The 18,900-nt window shown below is 42.1% G+C and overlaps 1 protein-coding gene across 3 annotated transcripts in view; it reads left to right on the top strand.

Moving 5' to 3' along the window:
- Positions 1–8,775: 8,775 nt before the first annotated feature.
- The window catches only part of PRR5 (proline rich 5), a 92,999-nt gene continuing 82,874 nt past the window's right edge, over positions 8,776–18,900 (top strand). For 2 of the 3 annotated variants that reach the window (XM_054056211.1, XM_054056223.1), the window contains exons 1-2: positions 8,778–8,906; positions 9,312–9,394. The gene's annotated coding sequence lies outside the window, so the exon portion shown is untranslated. Of the gene's footprint in view, positions 8,907–9,311; positions 9,395–18,900 lie in introns of all 3 variants that reach the window. The other variant, XM_054056215.1, reaches the window with a different exon arrangement.

The following is an 18,900-nucleotide window of genomic DNA, read 5'->3' on the forward strand; positions in this document are numbered from 1 at the left end:
CAGCCAGTCATTGCGCAAGCAATGTATCTGGATGCATCAAAAGAGATCAAATGTTTTTTACTTGGAAACAGCAGTGGCTGTGCAAGGACAAATAGAATATGCTGTTGGAGCTTGACAGAAATTTCCAATCTTTTTATAGTAACAGTAACAGTTTTGAAAGAACTGTTGCAACAGTTGTTTTAAGGGAGAAAATGCGTATGAATTATATTTGCATTACTTTTAGTCTAGCATCAAATTCGTAATGTTATTTATTAAAGTCATTTTGGTACGTGGATTTTAAAGAAGATATTATTAGTCCCTACAGCATTACTAGTGTGCTGCTATTAATATTTAAAATCTGTTACATAGGACTACTGTGTGTTTGATCTTCAGGGTATTAAAAACTGTACTTAAAAAAGAAAACAGACTCTCTTGAGGAAAAGCCTGAGCAGTGTAATAAACAAATCATTTAAAAAATATATCAGAAAACAGAGTGAAAATTATTAAAATTAGTTTTTATAAGAACCTGAAATAACTGTAAATGATACACAAGTTCTTTAGCCAAACATTTTTCTCTAAAGTCTCTGTGTCATTTCACACTTACTTCCAAGTGTTTCATTGTCCTCAGGAAATGAATCATGATAATTATGTACCATTTCTTCTTTGACAAAAGGCCTTTAGCACTTAAACTTTTAATGATATTATGAGCTATAGGAATCACTTTTGCAATCAGGAAAATCCAGCCAGCGCTAGCACGGAGTTTGGCAAATGCTTAGTAGCAAGGCAAATGTGCTACACTCCATCATGGTTATGGAAAGAATTGTTTAAGTGGATCCTGTGATGCAATAAACAGTGATCCTAATTTTTTCATCGCCTAAAATCTTAGAAAGGATGGCTGAAGAAGTCCTATAAGCTAGTTCCTTTGACCAGAGCAAGTTACTGACTCAGAAGGGCAAGAGCATGACATCAAAAAACCATCTTCATCATTCCGTGCAGTAGAGCATCACAGAAACAGCTTTTACCTCCTGCAACCCTTTTCAAGATTCAACACATTGTCTTTTATTTGTTTTCTCTTGTTAAAGCTGTTCTGCTTTCATGAACTCATCAGATACTCCACATGACTGAGAGAGTCCCAGGATCTGCTGACCAGTGAGAGGCAGAGGCAGAGTAGACCTTTGTGAAGCACAAGGAATGTCTGAGAAATGAGGGAATAGCAGTGTCTGTAGTCCTATTGAACAGTAAGGGAAAGCAAGCCTCTCTGCAGCCCTTGCCAGTAGGAGAGGAAATAGAGTGAGGAGGCAGCAACAGCTTCTTTGATAGATTGCTTTTGCTGGTGGATCTCATGTGCTAGGGCTGGAGTCACTCCCACAATATATGTAATTACTATGCAGTTCCCTGATGTCCAACAGGAAGGTCACTGGATGAGATGCTGTTTCTTTGCCCAGTTCACACCAAATTAGATCATTCCAAAGACAAGACAGAGATAGGTCCCTCCTTGAACAGCCAAAGTCACAGTTGCAGTTTTGCTCCTACAAGTGCTGAGGGAGACCAGCATGCAAACTGAACATTTGAACCAAAGCAGGAACTTGGGTCCTTGGCATGCTGGACAAGGGTTTTCAGTTTTTAGATGCATCAAGTATTCTCAGGGCAGCTTCACTAATTTGAAGCAAAAGTTTCAGTCTGGATTTGAGACCCTCTTCCTAATGAAAATTTCATTTGAAAATTATCTAATCTTAGCTAATTTACAAGATGAGATAAAAACAGGAAGATGGATAGTATCCGCTCTGTAGTTCATAACCATCTTGTCTCTGTGGTGATGGGCTTGGGATTGTAGGCTCTTGACAGACTTCTCCTGGGTGCGTTCAAGTAAAGCTATGTGCAAAAAGAGCAGAGATGCCAGCAGAAAACTGCAGTACTGCTACCAGTAATTGTGCTGAGAGCTGACAAGGTGTTGGGTTTTGAAATATCAGCTAAACCGCAGTTCCTTTTCCTTCTCTGCAGACTGTCAAGTTGAAACCTCAGGTTTATTTCATATATCCTCCAATGTTGGCCAAAATAACTCCAAAATAAAACACGGTGTTCCAGTGTTCAAACCCCTTTGTGTGTGCTGAATGCTTGGTGGCAGCTCTCTACTGCTGTACTTACACTTAACTCAACAGAACACTTGAAGATACCTTGAGATTGGAAAGCTTCTAGGCTACAAAGAAGCATGATGACATGACATAGGATGTCTAAGACACATACAAGTGGTACATCGCTGATTTGCTACATGCCCTTCAGCAACTCATACCTGCTTTTATATCTCCTTTGGTGATATCTTACAGTTATTTTGATGTTTTACCTACTGCAGATATTTGGCAAAACAACAATCAGTGCCTCAACTGAATGCTTTGAGACAGCTAATTAGTTATTGTTAGTGAAGCATTTGGTATTCTTGGAAAAAAACACTATAGAAAAATAAATTATCATCCCTTATCTCATAAATCAGATTCTATTCCATTCCTAAATACTTGCTTTATCTAAGACTGATAGCAAAACCCAACAAGGTCATAAAATAGGTAAGATACAGTTGCCTGAGGAGATCCTTAATCAGAGAAGATCTTCCCCTTTCAGATGAAATGGATATCTACAGTGGTGAATTTTACTAGCCAAAAAACAAAGTAAAAGCTTCCATGCTAAGTTATAACAAATAGGTGGTAATTGCTTTGTGACTAGAGATAGGGTGTGGGAAGGAGGCTGTGCCAAGCATCTCACTTCTGAGCCACTTAAGCTATGAAGGAAGCCAAACATAAGATTCCATTCAGAATCAGAAGTTAGAAGTCTTTATCCCAGCTGTCCCACAGATGAGGGAGTTATTTAATCAACTACTTGCACCTTGGTTGCCTGGGTAGGTTTCCTTTTCCACTGTCTGCAACTGTGCTTATGTATTTGAAAGTTTGTAATTACGATTCATCTTTGCTTCCCCTGAGCTTCCCATCCTCAGCTCATCTGACAGCAATCCCTTGTGTAATTTGAGGAGATGCAACAGCAGGGACATGTAAAACAAGTGTGGACACAAACCCCTTAACTTTGTGCAATAAAGTAAATCCGGCCTTGTATTAATTTTAACCATGTGGTGAAAACTGAGCATTCTCTGTGCTCTTACTTCATTGTTTAGAAAAGTGACTGGTTCACCAGGTAACTGTTCTTGCAAATGGAGGGAAGTTTCTGCCTTCAATTATATCTGTGGTATGATGTTGCCTGGAGTGGGCATGCTACAGCTTAACTGAGGACACTCTCTGGCCGTCATACTCTTTGACAGTGTGAACTAGTAGTTTTCCACAGCCTTTAGCCAGTAACAGGACATCAACCTTTTTCCATTAGCTCATCCTTTCTGCAGCTCTGTGGTTTCCTGTGCTTGTTCTAGTGCAAATTTCCTTCCATCCACAACTTTGTTGTGCAGATTTTACTTCAGGAGTCAAGAGGTTTGTCCTTGTTTTGATAACTGTGAACTGCTGAGGGCACGAAAAAAAAAAATGCTAACAGCTAACACCCTGTATTTCCCAAAGCCCTGCATATTCTTTTTGCTGCCATAGCTGAGACACCTAAAAAGTGTGCCACGTCAGTGTACTAGGAAATGTACCAGGAAATATTTGCTTAAAATTAACTTTACCCATCTTCTGTCTCTTTGCAGCCTGAGAATATGAGCACCAGAGTCCCCAACAACACATGGATGGCCATGTTTCTTATGGAACTATCTCGCAGCCTGGCATCTTGCTTCAGCACAGCTTATATAGATATCCCCACCACTCACCTCAGCCTTTACTGCTGCCAGTCAGGCTGCCCTGGTGATTAACATTGCTGGCAGTGCTGGCCCTGCTTCTTGCAAGTATTCCAGCTGATTTTTGCTATTTAATTGTCTCTTCAGTGAGATCACCCATGGGAGGGTGACCTCATAAATCTGGTGTTCTAACTTAAAAGCTGCTGCTGTCTCCACATCTCAGGCTATTTGTGTGTGAGCTGCTGCTTGCTTTGGTCACTTCATGCAGGGAAACAAAGTGAGATGGAAGTAATCACAGAATCATAGAATCATGTCCTGAGTTGGAAGGATGACCCTTGTGGGTCAACCCTTGACAGTCCAACCCTTGTTGGACCCTTGACAGTCCAACTCCTGTCCCTGCATAGGACAACCCAAGCATTCACACCATGTGTCTGAGGGTGTTGTCCAAGTGCTTCTTGAATATTGTCAGGCTTGGCACCATTGCTGCGTCCATGGGGAGCCTGTTCCATTGCTCCACCACCGTACGAGTGAAGAACGTTTTCCTAACATACAATGGAAACCTCCCCTGGCACATCTTCCTCTCATTCCCTTGGGTCCTATCACTGGTGACCAAAGAGAAGAGATCAATGCCTGCTTCTGCTTCCCTTGTGAGGAAGCAGTCAACTGTGATGAGGTTTCCTCTCAGTCTCCTCCTCTCCACACTGAACAGACCAAGTGACTTTAACCACTCATCATACACCTGCCTCTCCAAATCCATCACCAACTTTGTGACCCTCCTCTGAACACTCTTCAGTAGCTTTATATCCTTTTTATACTGCAGTGCCCAAAACTGTACGTAGTACTCAAGTTGGGAGTTTGCACCAGTGGAGTAGAGCAGAACAATCACCTACCTCAATCAGCTAGCAATGCCATGCTTGATGCACCCCAGGACACTTTTAGATGAGGTCCTGTTAGTAGGATAGACCCCAGGACCTGGCCTCTCCTGCAAGGCATATTTACCTTGCTGCTTAGCACAGACCCACTGCTAGGCAAGCTCCCTCAGGTAGAGAAACCTCCTATTCTGTCCATATAAACTTCTACCTCCCTCAACAGCCGAGCAAGCATTTATTTGCGTATGAAGGGCAGCAATATGTGCTTTTACAGTGTGAAGGTGTCCTGCCACCCATCTTTGCAGGGAGTCAAAGAGTAAAGGAAGGGGATCCTCCTGCATCATCACCCCAGTCACCTGGCTCCACACAGCTCCTGTTTTGCTGGAAGCACATTTTCAGACAGCAATCTAAAAACGGCTCTGGGAAGGGAGGAACTGAATCACAGAGAATGGAACTGAACTGCCTTTTGACTTGGCTTCCGCTGCCTTTCAGAGCATGCTTTGGCTGATTATTTCTAGTATTACACAGGTATTGAAGAGGGCTTGCTTTCTCTCTGGCAGTGCCCTTTAAGAGAGGGGAAAAAAAAAGCTATTGGTTGCTATGTACAGATAACTACACTAGGCAGCTTTGCTGCCCTGGACACCTGGGCTGACTACAGTTACAGTACTCCTGGTCCCTTTCGTGGTGCACTTACATTGGTATTGAACTGATGGGGAGCAATAAAATCAGTTGATGCTCTCTCTGAATTGTTGCTGTCTCCGTGTTACAGCTGTTATCAGTGTAGCAATGCTGTACTGGTCTCTGCCTACCATCTCTAGTAAAAAATGTAAGTATACCAATTAGACCTTAGTAGGAAGATGTTGCTACTGATGTGGGTTTTTTTCCTCAAGCAACTGGATGCATTTGGCTTTTAGCAAAAGACTTGAGAATATTCTGACTGATGTTACCTCATCTGGCATTGAGATTAATTTGAACCCTTTGGTATATTTTCCTGTTGTGAAAAACAAACATAACTAAATATTTCTCACACCAAGATACTGTATCTGGGTGCTATTTCACTTGCCCAGAGTAATCATAAATTAATACTGCAAAATGAGGCTTTGATTCCATAAGAGGCTCCTATCAAAAAGAGATTTATGGTCATGCTAGTTTTGATGGAAATCACTTGGGCTGTGGAAGGGTGCAGAGAGGTTGCCCATTCAGTTCTAGCTGCAATCCTGTTAATCATCACCAAAATCAATTGTAAGTAACAATTCTCTCATTTCTGTGCTTCCTAGGGAGTATGTAGTTTTTAAAGCAAAGTTTTTGGAAAACTTCCAAAGAGAATGTAACCTCTATATTTTTGCTTTGTTAAATAAACAAATTAATGTATTTGAGGCTTCTGAAGAGAAATTTGGATACCATTTCCTACCAAAAAAGCATTATGTAATAGTGAATTTGTAAAACTTATGGATCAAAGACCTAACTCAGGTTCCTTTGTATGTTAATTAATTGTGTTTTAATCATTTGGTTTGGCCTTCTAAAATAGAGACAACTTAAAAGAAAACAGCCAGTGATGAAAATGTCTCTTCCAGGGGCTTTAACGTGTCTTAGTGACCTACTGTTTGAAAAAAACTGTCAGATCTGGAGAAGAAACTGCTCCCTGATCCTCAGATTGACTCTTCTTGGCATTCGGGGACAAGGACAATCGGGGACATTCCTTTCATTCCTCCATCAAAGGTTTAGAAGGGCAAAGTGGTCTTCCCCAGGTTTCTGGGTCAGCTAACCTGATGAGAAATCGTGGGTTTCTTCTATACAGGAGTGTGGTTTTATAGGTTACGTGACTCTCAGACTACTTAGTCATGAGATTGATTGTTTCACCATTTCACGGCAAAAGAGACCATGAATTCTGCAAGTATAAATACAATATGACAACTCATGCACTGTTGTTGTCTTTGGAGTCAGGAAATAGACAAAAGTGTACTTAATTAATTGCTTTTAAAGTGTAACAGTTTGAGCTGAACACTACAAAGGGGGACTCCTTTGTATGGTGCTTACTTCTCCTCTATTAGATTCCTTCATCTACTGTTACCATTCAAAGTAATTATAGTCTGAACACATACTGGATCAAATCAGTATAGTAAGTCACTGATATCCAGCTTCCACTGAAATGGGAAGAAAGTGAATCATGAGCAGCCCCTTCTGAGATCAGAAGACCATGTATTTTGAAGCCTACAGTATTGTGACAAGACATTGTGACATTAGGACCCAAACAAGAGTCATGATTTGAGTCCTCTTCTTGGCACAGTCATTCCCTCACGTGGAACAGCTGAAGCACGTAGGAAACCAAAGTAGCGTGTCTGCCAGATACCCCAAACGAGCTATGATTTGATTTGCTGAAACTCACGGTGAAATTGATTTGCCAGTTTGGTTTAAAATCCCTTTGGTTTAAATCTCATAACGCAGATCAAAACTACAGACCAGGTGAAACCACAAGTTTTGATTGATACACAAAGCAAACATCAGCCAGCGTTACACATTCCTTCACACGTGCAAGTCCTTGTGCTGACACCTGGCACAAGGTGTGATGTTTCCCAGTGGACTTCCAGCTCCTCTGGTACTGGAGCACCTGGTGATACAAGAAGTAGTTACTATTACAAAAAGTGGAATATTTTTGATTTAAGCTAAAGTAGAGCTAAGTTTCGTCTAAGTAATTGTGTTCTTTGAAAGTTAGACAAAATGTCCCTCTGACGTGTTTTCTTTCAGACAGTGTTCTTTTCCAGACAGCGTTCATTCTTTGAAGATGATAACATCTTGTGTTCAGTATGATCTGTGCTGAACAGATGCCTCTTCTTCTTTAATCACTTCTGTTTGAAATGTCTCCCTATGTCAAATGCAAGGTCAAGAAGAAAGCTGGATCCAGCTCCAAATTAGGAGGAGTATTGATTGTTGTGAAGTTCATAATATTAAAATTAGTCCTTGGGAAGTAATAGAATATGCATACATTTTCTAGGAAAATTTATACATGCGTATATGTAAGTGGGAAATGACATTCTGTCCCCAGCTCTCGTCTCACTGCACACAATTGATGGAGATCACTCCCTTGTGTTGCCCAGGCCTGATAAAGGGTGCTTGCTTTCTAAAACTCCAAAACGAGTCTTGGAGAGTTCATTTGCTGGCATATCTGATATCAGGAAGAGCACTGGCTCTCCTTAAGAAGTCGCACCTTCGCTTGACACGTGTGGACAAGCTCATTTGGGCTCCTGCCTCCACCAGACTCCTGCCTCCACCTGCACCTTTGCAGAAGGAATTAAACCTTTTGTTTGCTGCCTTCATACTATTCCCCTTTCTCCCCCTTCAGCATCCTTCAGCATCCGCCACCCAGAAGCTCGTTGGAGCAGCAAGGGATTCATCAGCCGGGCTTTGCAAAACAGCTCGGAGGCTGCAGGAACCAGCTCCACGCTGAGGAGCCCCAAACCAGCCCCACTGAGCCATCACCCAGCACTGGCTCTCGCAGTTCCCCGACGCCAAGCCCTGCTCCTGGGCGGCGGGGTTGGGAGGACCCTTCCCACTGAGCCGCACCAGGCGGGGAAGAAAGGTGCTGCCAATAAATAGAGAGGGGTCCCTCCGAGCGACCCTGTCCGTCTGTCCATCCGTGCATCCATAGAATCATAGAATAGTTTGAGTTGGAAGGGACCTTGAAGATTATCCAGTTCCAATGCCCCTGCCATGGGCAGGGACACCTCCCACCAGACCAGGCTGCCCAAGGCCCCATCCAACCTGGCCTTGAACACCTCCAGGGATGGGGCAGCCGCAGCTTCCCTGGGCAACCTGTGCCAGTGCCTCACCACTCTCATGGTGAAGAAATTCCTCCCTATGTCTTGTCTAAATCTGTCCCTCTCCAGTTTATACCCATTGCCCCTAGTCCTATCACTATAAGCCTTTGCAAACAGTCATTCCGTCCGTCCATCCATCCATCCATCCATCCATCCATCCATCCCTTCGTCCCTCCACCCATCCCTGCGAAGGGGCTCAGAAAGGCAGAGCTGCAGCGGGGAGAAGAGGTTGGGGCTCCCCTCCGTTCCGGGTGGATTTGGGTTTTTTGAGGTTTTGTTTTCCCTTTGGCTCCCCCCTGCCTGTGCCCCCCCTTCCCCTCCCGCCCCGTCTCTCTCCGCCCCGCCCCGCCGCGCCGCGCATTGTGCATCGCGCTGCCGCCTCGCCCGGTGGCACCGGACCCGCTGCGGGGCCAGCGGACCCCAAACCACCCCCACCTCCTTACCCCACCCCAGGGGCTGGGATCCTTCCCCCGGCAGCGCACGGTGAGTGCGGAGAGGCGGCGGGGACCGAGCATCCCCCGGGGACCGCGCGGAGAGGGGGGAGCGGGCTCGCCACGGAAAACTAGGGGATGGAAAGTGGGTCTGTCCCCCTTCGCCCTGGCGGACACGGGACTTGCTTGTCTCCTGGCAGCTCGGGGACCCCGCTTGCCACCCGTGGCGGTGGGAGGTCAGGGGTTCCAGTGAGACAGTGGAGCCTGCAGGGGAATGGGCTGCAGGTTCTGAGGGGGGCTCCCGGCTTTGTTTATTCCTGTGAAGTGCGATAAAATACAGCCCTCGTGGCCGTTTGGATGATTTCTGCTAATTCTGGACCCCGGGCTCGCAGGTTTTGCACGCTAAGTTAATGTTAAATTAATATTTGTGCAGACGCTCATCTCCTTTTCTTTACAGTCTGAAATAGCTCTCTCAGGTAACTGGACTTGACTCTAAATGTGGTTCCTGTGGGTTGACTGCTCTGAGCCTTATTCACGCAAGTAAGATCTGTATGCATGAGTAAGATTGAGGGGAGGTTGGCAGGATGATGTTGCATGTTCCCACCCTGGAGTGTATAATCTTTGATAGCTTTTGCGGGAGATTATACACTTCTATAAAGATTATACAATATACAAACGCTTGTGCGTTTCAGTTTTTATGTGTGTGCGGTCTTAGTTAATTTTGGCATCTCACAGGTGATGGATGGTAGAGATCCGGTGTCTTCCTTTTCTTCAAGAATACATTAAATTGGATGTGTGCCACTGTTTTAATATTGTAGAAGCGACAAGAGAAACAGGCTTAGAAAAAGGATCAAGGAAACGATTTAGCTTTTCTAATGTTCATAATTTCCAGCCAGCGAACTTTTAAGCATTTAATTTTAAATTACAAGAAACAATCAGTTTTTGTGCTTACCAGCATGTTGATCAATAATGGAAGGATAGATCTGAAACTGATATTTGCTGCTTCATTTAAAATAAATGCTTTTCATTGCCTCTGCCTCACACACCTATTAGCTTTTATGAAAAAGACGACTATTAGGTGATGATTAGGCAGCTTTGTTACTGTTTGAATAAAAGAAATAGTTCAGTAGCTGTAGAATACTGGAGACGCTTGGCATCGAGTGCATAGTTGGATGTAGAGGTGTGGTGCTGCCTAGCAAAACTCTTCTTTGTTCATAACTTCTGTAGCCATAGCATATCTAAAACTTAGTTCTGAGAGTTCAATGGATACTGCATATAACTCTGATTTCTCTAGGCAGACTATTAGTATGTGATTTACTGTAAAACAAGCATTGACCGGGACAATGCAAAGATGCCGCAAAGCAGACAGTGTAAGAGGAATTTCTAAAAGTACTCGTTACCCAAGACAGAGCCAGATTTTGAACTCTCCTAGGCTTGTGTTTGGGCTCTGGAGTAAATCGCTAGGTTTTCAGGTCTTTCTTTTCCATTCTCAAACTTTTGTATCCAGAGTTCTTTGGGGAACTTTATATATTTGTGTAAGCCAAGTTCTGCATCTTCAACACAAAGCCCTGAGCACTTCAAAAAATCTGATCCATGGGTTACAGTCATACCTCCCCTCCTTTCCATTCTAGAAGCATTTCCTTTTAATTTTTTTGACAGGTAGAATTATAGTTGTAAAATGTAGCCACAATGAAAAAAACAGTAAAATTACTTTTTTTTTTTTTTAAAAATGTAAAAGCCAGCAGGATTAATGAACAGCTCCATAAATACACATGATAAAATGCAAGATTGGTAATGGAACTGTAAGTGGCACTTAGTCTTTGAACAAAAATAATAGGTAATGGCCCAAACTAGTATTTCCTGTTTCAACAACAGAATTAAATATTGTAATGGATGTTAACTGCAGCAAGGTAGATTGGTAGAGAGCTACAGGCTGTGACCGTTTGTATCTGCTGACCTTCTGGCCTACTTTATTTTCCTTTAAAGTATCGCTCTTGTGTGTGTGTTTGATAAAAAACCACAAATGCAAACCAAAAAGCTGTTCGTTAAAGGGAAAACCAGAGCTTTTTGCTACACAGTAGTGGTGCTATAATTTGTAGAATGTATTCTGGTCTCACGTAGCACAGCATAAACTGCTGAGCTGTGTTCAGGTTGTGCCTAGATTTACACAAGTGGTTGGTCCCTTGCATGGGCATCCAGCATCCTTGCACTAGAAAGAAAACAGGTCATGTTCTGATCGTTTAACAGTTTTTGAACTGTTTCAACATCACTGCTAGATAAATACCTTCATATTAAGGTCAATGAAAAATTTGCCTCTCCAATAGCCCTGACCAGAGCCTCTCAAGGAACTGTTGAGTTGTAATTACCTGAAGCTGGTAATTACCTGACTACATCTGTGGCCTGGGTCTCATTGACACTGAGCACAAAGAAGAGAAGAAAATGACAAATGCTTGTCTAGAAGCAAATACCCTTGATCTTGTGTGCTTTCCTCCTGGTTTCTTAGCCTAAGACTAGTGAGTTTGAGGTGTTGAGAAAACAGTGATTATTTAGCTAGTGGATATCCAGCCCTTAGAAGATGAAAAATACTGTATGGGGATGATTTGAATTAAGTGTTGTTATTCTCTGTTATTAAAGAAATTTCTTGCCTGCTGTACATCTCAAGGTAGAGTTGTAGGCAATTTTTGAAGCATTATTTAAATTATGGTTTAGGTCTGTTTAAGCAGAAGGGCCAGGGAAAGTCTCTCAGTAGGAAAAAAATAACAGGGAAAGATTTTCTTGTTTAAGCTTTTTCTTTTTCAGTAGCTGCAAAATCTGTTTATGTGGGAGGGAGGAAAAGGGAGTCAGATGGAACCGAGCGAGGAGCTGTGGTATGAGGTGAAATTCTGATATTGTTCTCTCATGCCACCCTGCAAATACATTTGCATTTAAAATTTCCAGGCAAGCCAAACTGTAGGACCAGTTTGGAATGCTAAACGAAACCTGACAGCTAACTCTGAAAATGCCACATAACAATGCCAGGCATTCCCTTCCTTAGACAATTGAGTTGAAGATTTTTTTCTTGTAATGATCCTGGATTTGAAACAAAGGCAGGTGCAGGGGGAAAAAAAAAAAAAAGGATATCAATTTCATTCATAGCTATTTTCACTAGAAAGATGTTTACTTTCTGTCACGTTACCCTGTGACTGCTGGAAGACTCAAGAACTGTAAACCTCAAATCCCTTCCCTCATCAGCTAGCCACAATATACTTCTTTGTGTCGCTTAGGCTGAAATTCAACCTGCTTGGGAGGCTGATGAGTGGTTCAGGGTACAGTTGTGTTCTGAAAGATATTGGATATCGTCACAGAGGTACCCTTTATGCTGCTTCTATGAGTAAACAAAGCAGCAGCTCTTTTGAGGAAACTTGATGATGTTTCTCCTGTAGAAGAATAAAATGTATTTATGCTTACTGGTGATGTGATGTATAAGCCTGGATGATGACAACTGAGGAAAGAACATGAAAGGCATCCGAAGGGGTCAGTGTGTTTTACCTTTTCATGGGTAAAACTTAGGCGTCTGCAGTTGTTGGTAACGACCTCTTTCTCTGCAGGCAGACTGACAGTGCAGAACAATCTGAGGAGACTGAGGGATGGAAACAGGAAAATAAAATGAATGATAGGTTAACATGTGTATTGGGTGTGAAAGAGTACACACAATGTCACAGGGCTGAAACAAACCAAGGGCCTGTGGTCAGGCTCAGCTCCTGCAGTGAGCAGTGAGTAATAATACAAGGCAGCTCAGTTGTCTGTGATATCCCAGTTATGAATGGAAGAATAACAGGCTTTATGCATGCAGTGTGGGTGCATCTGGGTCCTTGGCTTACACGTAGGACACCTGCCCTTTGAAAGTTTGAGAGGGAGGGGAAGGAGTTGATTATGAGAGCAAAGGGAATGATTTCTGAGGAATGATTAGAAATGTTTATAGAGACAGATGCCTCTATAACTGGAACATCAAGAAGAGCTGCTTGATGGAATGAGGCTAAATAATCTTCCATGAAAAATGCTGATAGTGTTGGTTGGGGTTTTGTAAAGCTCAGATAGCGCCCTGGAAAATGTCCTGCAGGGCTGGCAGCTCATTGTCACTTCTTCACTGGCTGAACTGTGCCTGGAGATCAGGATGGAGATTTTAGGAAAAATAGTTCTTTAGTTAGCAAGCCAACTCCTCTGTTTGTAGTTAATTTCTCAACTAGCCTCTGGAAGGGACAGAGTCCTTCTCTGCTAGCTTGGATTACCTGCTGATAGGGAGGGAGATGGACTGGATGAATTAATAGACCTTATTCCATCTTTAGCTCATAGGAACCTGTAATCCAGGAAAATATGAACACTTATCTTGCTGGAAGCTGAAATGCACACTATTATTCTGTAAAATGAACGCTAAAGAATGTCATATGTCTTTCTGGTCATGCGGCAAGGGAGAATGGGAGGAGGTATGTGATGGAAGATACTTTCCTGAGGTGAGCACAGCAGGCTGGACTAGAAATATTGTTCGGTTTACATTGACTCTATTCTTTTGTGTTCTTGGATACATGTTGAATTCTCCTCTTGAGGAAAAGCTAGAAAGTAACAGGCTGGAGATGTTCTCCTGCTTTAAGTTCCAGCCATTATCAGCAAAAAATAAATGGATATTCTTGGACAGTAGTTGCCTCTTCCTTTGCTGTGTTCTGTAAATAGACACAACATTGTGTACTTAGTGAAACAAGCAGAGTGACTTCAAAGGGTTGTGTGTGCAGCTCTGCTGAATTTGTAGGCGATGCACAAACAGATCAGAAGGGCTGAGGGCAGTGATCCAAAATGCACCGCAGTCAGGGGAGAGACTGCTACTTTGGGTCAACTCCAGCGATTCTTTAGCCCAAGATCCAAGCACACATAAGATGTGTGCTTATGTTTGCATTTAATCAGTTTCTTTGGGATTAAGGTATTTTTTAGAATGCAGTGTAGGAGTATAAAGAAGTTGCAATTTTGAACTTAACTAGTTTTATGATGTTACTGTGTACTAGTGATAGTGTTCTGTTCCTCTCTTCAGATACAATGTGGGTCAGTTCATAAAAAGTCTGATTAGAGACCACTGGATAGTGTAATGTATGGTAGTACAACAGTGTAACTCTCACAGGTGGTTTGATGTCGTAATAATCTTCCCTTCATTGGTTTTCTTGTTGTATCCCGGGATAATTCAGAGTTTGTATGAATTAGACGTGCTCTTATTTTGGAACAGGTGGAGTTATAAGTGTTCCAAGATGGTATGTTGTTGCAAGTGAGGGAGGAGTATTTTTATTGTGATTCATAGTGGCTGCTTTAAAAACTGAAGACAGTTTGTCTTCAGCATGAATGGCTTATTGGAGAGCAGGCTGGGAAAATATTGACATTTACAATGGTGGTTTAAGGATGACTCTTCTAATTAAGTGTAACTTGAATCCCAAAATTTCCTCATCTGGTGACTTGGTACCAAGTTTTTACTTCCTGCATTGTCCATTTGAAGTGGAAAGTCAGAAGAAAATATGAAATTTTGTTGTCTTAATTGGAAAGGAAATAAAAAGCTGAGAGAAGTTAAGCATTCTTCCAGAAAGTGCATTGGATGTGCTTATCCAGTCCCTCCATAAGCCAGTACTGCTGGTTTCCTTTTCACCACTATATTAATTTTTCTTACTGTAAAAAATTCTTTCAAGGCTCTCTCCAGGAAGGATGGAAGACCACTTCTCCTCCTTTGATTAATTAAATATATCTAGATATAGAGAAATACAAGCAAACTTGTTGGCTGAACGGGTGATTTTCTTTGGTTCCACTGAGTAAACTAATTTCACATTCGGTTGTCCTTGTAAGAGGAGCATCCACTGTTGTCTGCATTAGTTTATAGGTGTATGACTTGGGTTTATAGTATCAGCTACTTTTTTGAGGTATGGGCACTAACGATTGCATACAGAGAATCTTGATTCAGTCCTGACTGCTCAGTACTGGTGGGTACTATGACTTCGTGATCATGGTTTTGCTTGAGTTTTTTAACTGGTTTTGTAGTGGGGGTGAGGTGTTTTTTTGGGGGGAGGAGGGGTTACAATTTATTTTAATTTTTGCTCTGGAGGACTAGGCAAAGGCCACTGTCATCAGGTTATCAGACTAAACAGATGATTGGGTTGGCTTGGCAGAGCAAAACTTCTACTCCTAAAAAAAGCACCGTTTCTGGTATAAATTATCCTGTAGTATACCCTATCAGTGACGTCTGAATCAGTCCAATTCACAGTGCCAGGAAAAAAGACATTCTTGTGGTATTCTGGCATGCTTGAAGATAGGAAGTATTGGAAAATTTGAGAGAGAGCTTGTTCTCATAAAATATCCAAGCTAGTTTTGTATAACTGTGAAGCAGCTTGGAAAGTTCAGATAAGAAGCCAGATGTTGGCGCAAATTTGTAAGAGTTGCATGCATGGATCAAATTTGGCATTACAGCATGCTTACCAAGTTAATTCTGTAATGTGTAATTCCAGCATGAGTCGATTTTCCATTTTACTCTGCATGACTTTTGTTCATTTATCATTGTTGAACGATTTCCTGGGGATACTCAGGCTTAAGTATGTGTGTATATGACTACCACAATTGTCTGTGGTTATACAGATAGGACAGAAAATAGTAATGGAGGTTTGAAGATAATTTTTTTCCGGTCTACAGCACTGTTTATACCTTTCTACAGTCAGCAAGGATTTCTTAAAGTTTACCAAAATATCTAATTTGGTGAATGGTCCCAGCCAGGAATACGATGCAAATTTTATGTTTAGCATACTCATATATAGTGAATTCCTCTTTCTTTTGCCTTTTTTAGGGTCACATTTTTAACATTGATAATACACTACTAGCATCATCCCTTTTTGCTCTTTTGCTGGGAAAAGAGTATCTAAAGGAATATTTATTAGCTGATTTAAATTCAATTAACTTCATTTTACTTTCATGGAGTTTTTTAACAATGTTTAATGAGAGATGCAACTGAATTGCAGAGCTATTATCTTCTCCTCAATAAACACATTGAGGTCTTTCTTGAATTCACATGAAGGTTTCTTGATCATTCATATTTTAATCTTGGCCCTCATATTTATTTTGCAGCATATGGCAAGTCCTGTAGATGCTAATTCTGGTGACCTTAGACCAGCTTATTTAACAGATAGTTCGAGACCCCCACTTATCTGTCTTGGTGATTTGATTATTATGTTTTTTTCTGCCTCTAAACCCTTGGGCTGAGGAATTAAGACCACCCTGTGCTAGGCAGAGTACAAACACAAACCAAAGTGCAGTTCCTGCCCTGCACATTCTTTCCTTTTATAACTACATGAGGAAGAGTCCTCCTAACTGATATGTACTCAGATTTCTCCACAATCTCAGCTGCCACTTCAGTAGCTTTTAGGTATCCTAGGAAGTAAATCTTCAGCTTAGGGAAAACAGTTTAAAACTGAGTACCGCCATTGCAAAACCAAGCCTTATGCTTATTGGATGCTGCAAGAAATTAAAGGTTATAAAGCCCACCTTTCATCCCTGTGCTTGGGCAAAAATGTCAGGCCCTTTCTCTCTGCTTTGCTTTGCTTTTCTTCTCATTCAAGCAAATGGGCTAATGAATGCTTAGACGAAATGTGCCCCTCCTATTGTCTGTCTTGTTTGCTTGCTTCTTTCAACAGCTTCTCTATTCAGTGTTAAATAACAGGAGAAGAAAACCACTACTAAAAATGAATATATTTTATTATCATATCACCCTATGAAGAATGTTCTGCTTCCCCCACAGTCAAACTAGAGAGGTCCCTTGCAGGTCTTAAAATCTGTGATGGCAACAAGAATGATAAAAACATTGAAATTGCAAATTCTTGCATTGCTGAGTGCAAACTACTGTATGTGGAGCACTCTGTACCCTTTGAAGACTGCAGCCTGATTTTTGTAGGCAGCAAAGGTTCAGAGGTAGAGTGTGGAGTGTGTTAGAGGGCAGTTAACTTGGTTTTCCTTTAGTTTTCTATACAGCCACTTATACATACGCAGACATATAGATACACATGATGTTTAACAGACCAAGCATGAAGGCTGACTGGCTGCTCATAAAACAGAAGCCACTACTCTATACATTTTGCAATGTATTGTCCTTAGGGCCCCGTGTAAACTTGTATGAGGCATTACATGGAATTATACTTATATTACATGAGGCATTACAGGAAAGATATGCTGAGTATCTAGACGATGCCTTTCTTGTATTGGCAGAGCTGGTGGAAGAAGCATGTGGGGCTTGGAATTCTGATCCAGGAGAAGGCATGTCCAGGCAGGCTCCAGGCAGCATCTGTGTGGTGATCCTATCACCAGCAGGTGCTAGGAAGGATGGATGCAGCTTTACACTGCTAGGTCATACCCTTTAAAGCTCCTTGCTTCATGATCTTATAGGGAATGCAAGGAATGTTGCATACTCACAAAGACCAATGAAACAGCTGACACATCTATTGGGATTCCTAGCCTTTCAACCCCAGCTTTCCAAAGCCTGGTGAGGTATATCTGGCAGAGCTCTGAAGAGCTCAGAATGACTTTTCATCCACGAATCTTGCTGGGCAGGATTCCCTGTGGTTTGATATTCGAGCATGACCCAGCTCTTTACCATGGTATGATTCCATGTGAAGTCCAGAGGCATGTTGTGGTTTGGGGTGGCCACAGCTCCTGGAGGGACATGGGGAGCTTAGGCAATCGTTGCTACTGCTTTGGCTGGCCCCAGCAGCTCCATTCACACATCCCAAAATCACAAATATAAACAAATAAAAGCAATTTGCTTAGGTCCTCCTCCTCACCGCTGCCTTTAAAAAAAAACCAACAACCCAAACCTTCTGCACATACTGGGTTGCACAGTCTCCTGCCTGCCTTTACAAGTGAGACAGTAATGGAGCAGATATATTACGCTGATTGAAGAATAGGAAATAACAGTGGATGTAGTGGAACTGGTAAACAGTTCTGACCTGAGGAGCACAGCATGGTATGCTGGGATAAAGCTGAAAGACCGTGCCCTTGATCAGGGTGTCCAAAGTCATGGAGGATGTTTGAAGTCATTTAAGAAAGACTCACTTTGCTTATGTTTTAAAAACACCTGGTTGTTTTGCTGACTCTATAGCAAAGTCCGTATCTTCCTACCTTGGAAACCAAGTACAAAACCTTTAGCGTGCTAGGGATGTGGGTCCCTCTCAGTGATCAACATTCCATTTAGTGCTTAGTTTATAACATTTTTTGCTTACTGAGAGGAAGCTAAATGGATTGTAGCACTTCAGGAGGTGGCAAGAGCTGTCTGGGAATGGCAAGTCCAGTGCTATTGCAAACAAATCTCGATGGCTTACTTTGTAGCTGCTGAGTGAGCAAAACTTATGTTGTCGTGTTAAGAGTTGGGCAAATTCTGCAAGAGCACTTCAGTAAGAAGTCTAAGTGTAGGGTTTATGTGAATGAGTGCAGAGGAATCAAGTAATGACCATGCATTTAGTGTAGCTAAAGGTATTGCATAATTTTGCATTGAGTTTTTAGGTATGAATCCTGTCTATAAGCAGCACAGTGTGCCTTCTTCCTTGGAGATTTTCCATGTGAACAGTGCTATCTCATGTTGTAGCTGATGCCTCAGCAGTGACAGCCAAGTCTTGTGTGCTGTCCTATTTCCTATCCCTCCCTCTTCTCCACCTCCTCTGATTACTTTTCAGTTTCTTGTATTTAAGAACTGTAAATTACTGTTGTAATCCTGTTACTTTCTGGCGTTGTGTGTATTGGTTGCTGATTTTGTTGATTAGAGCTGTGCAGCAGCCTAAAAGATAAACTATGTAAATTAGGATACTAGGTGGTGTTGGGGCCTTTTAGTTTCTTCTAAGTGGAAGAGAAAATATCGCAAACTTGAAGAAATATAAGGGAAGTATTTACTGTAGCCTCTATGCTTGGACTAACTTCAGGGAAGGATGCAGATTTACTAGCCTTGCTGTACCTCAGCACACCTAAGTGAAATACAGTGCAGCTCGCTGGTAACTAACTGGAAGGTGGAC

Source organism: Cuculus canorus, chromosome 1 (assembly GCF_017976375.1).
Source record: "Cuculus canorus isolate bCucCan1 chromosome 1, bCucCan1.pri, whole genome shotgun sequence".
Classification (NCBI taxonomy): Eukaryota; Metazoa; Chordata; class Aves; order Cuculiformes; family Cuculidae; genus Cuculus; species Cuculus canorus.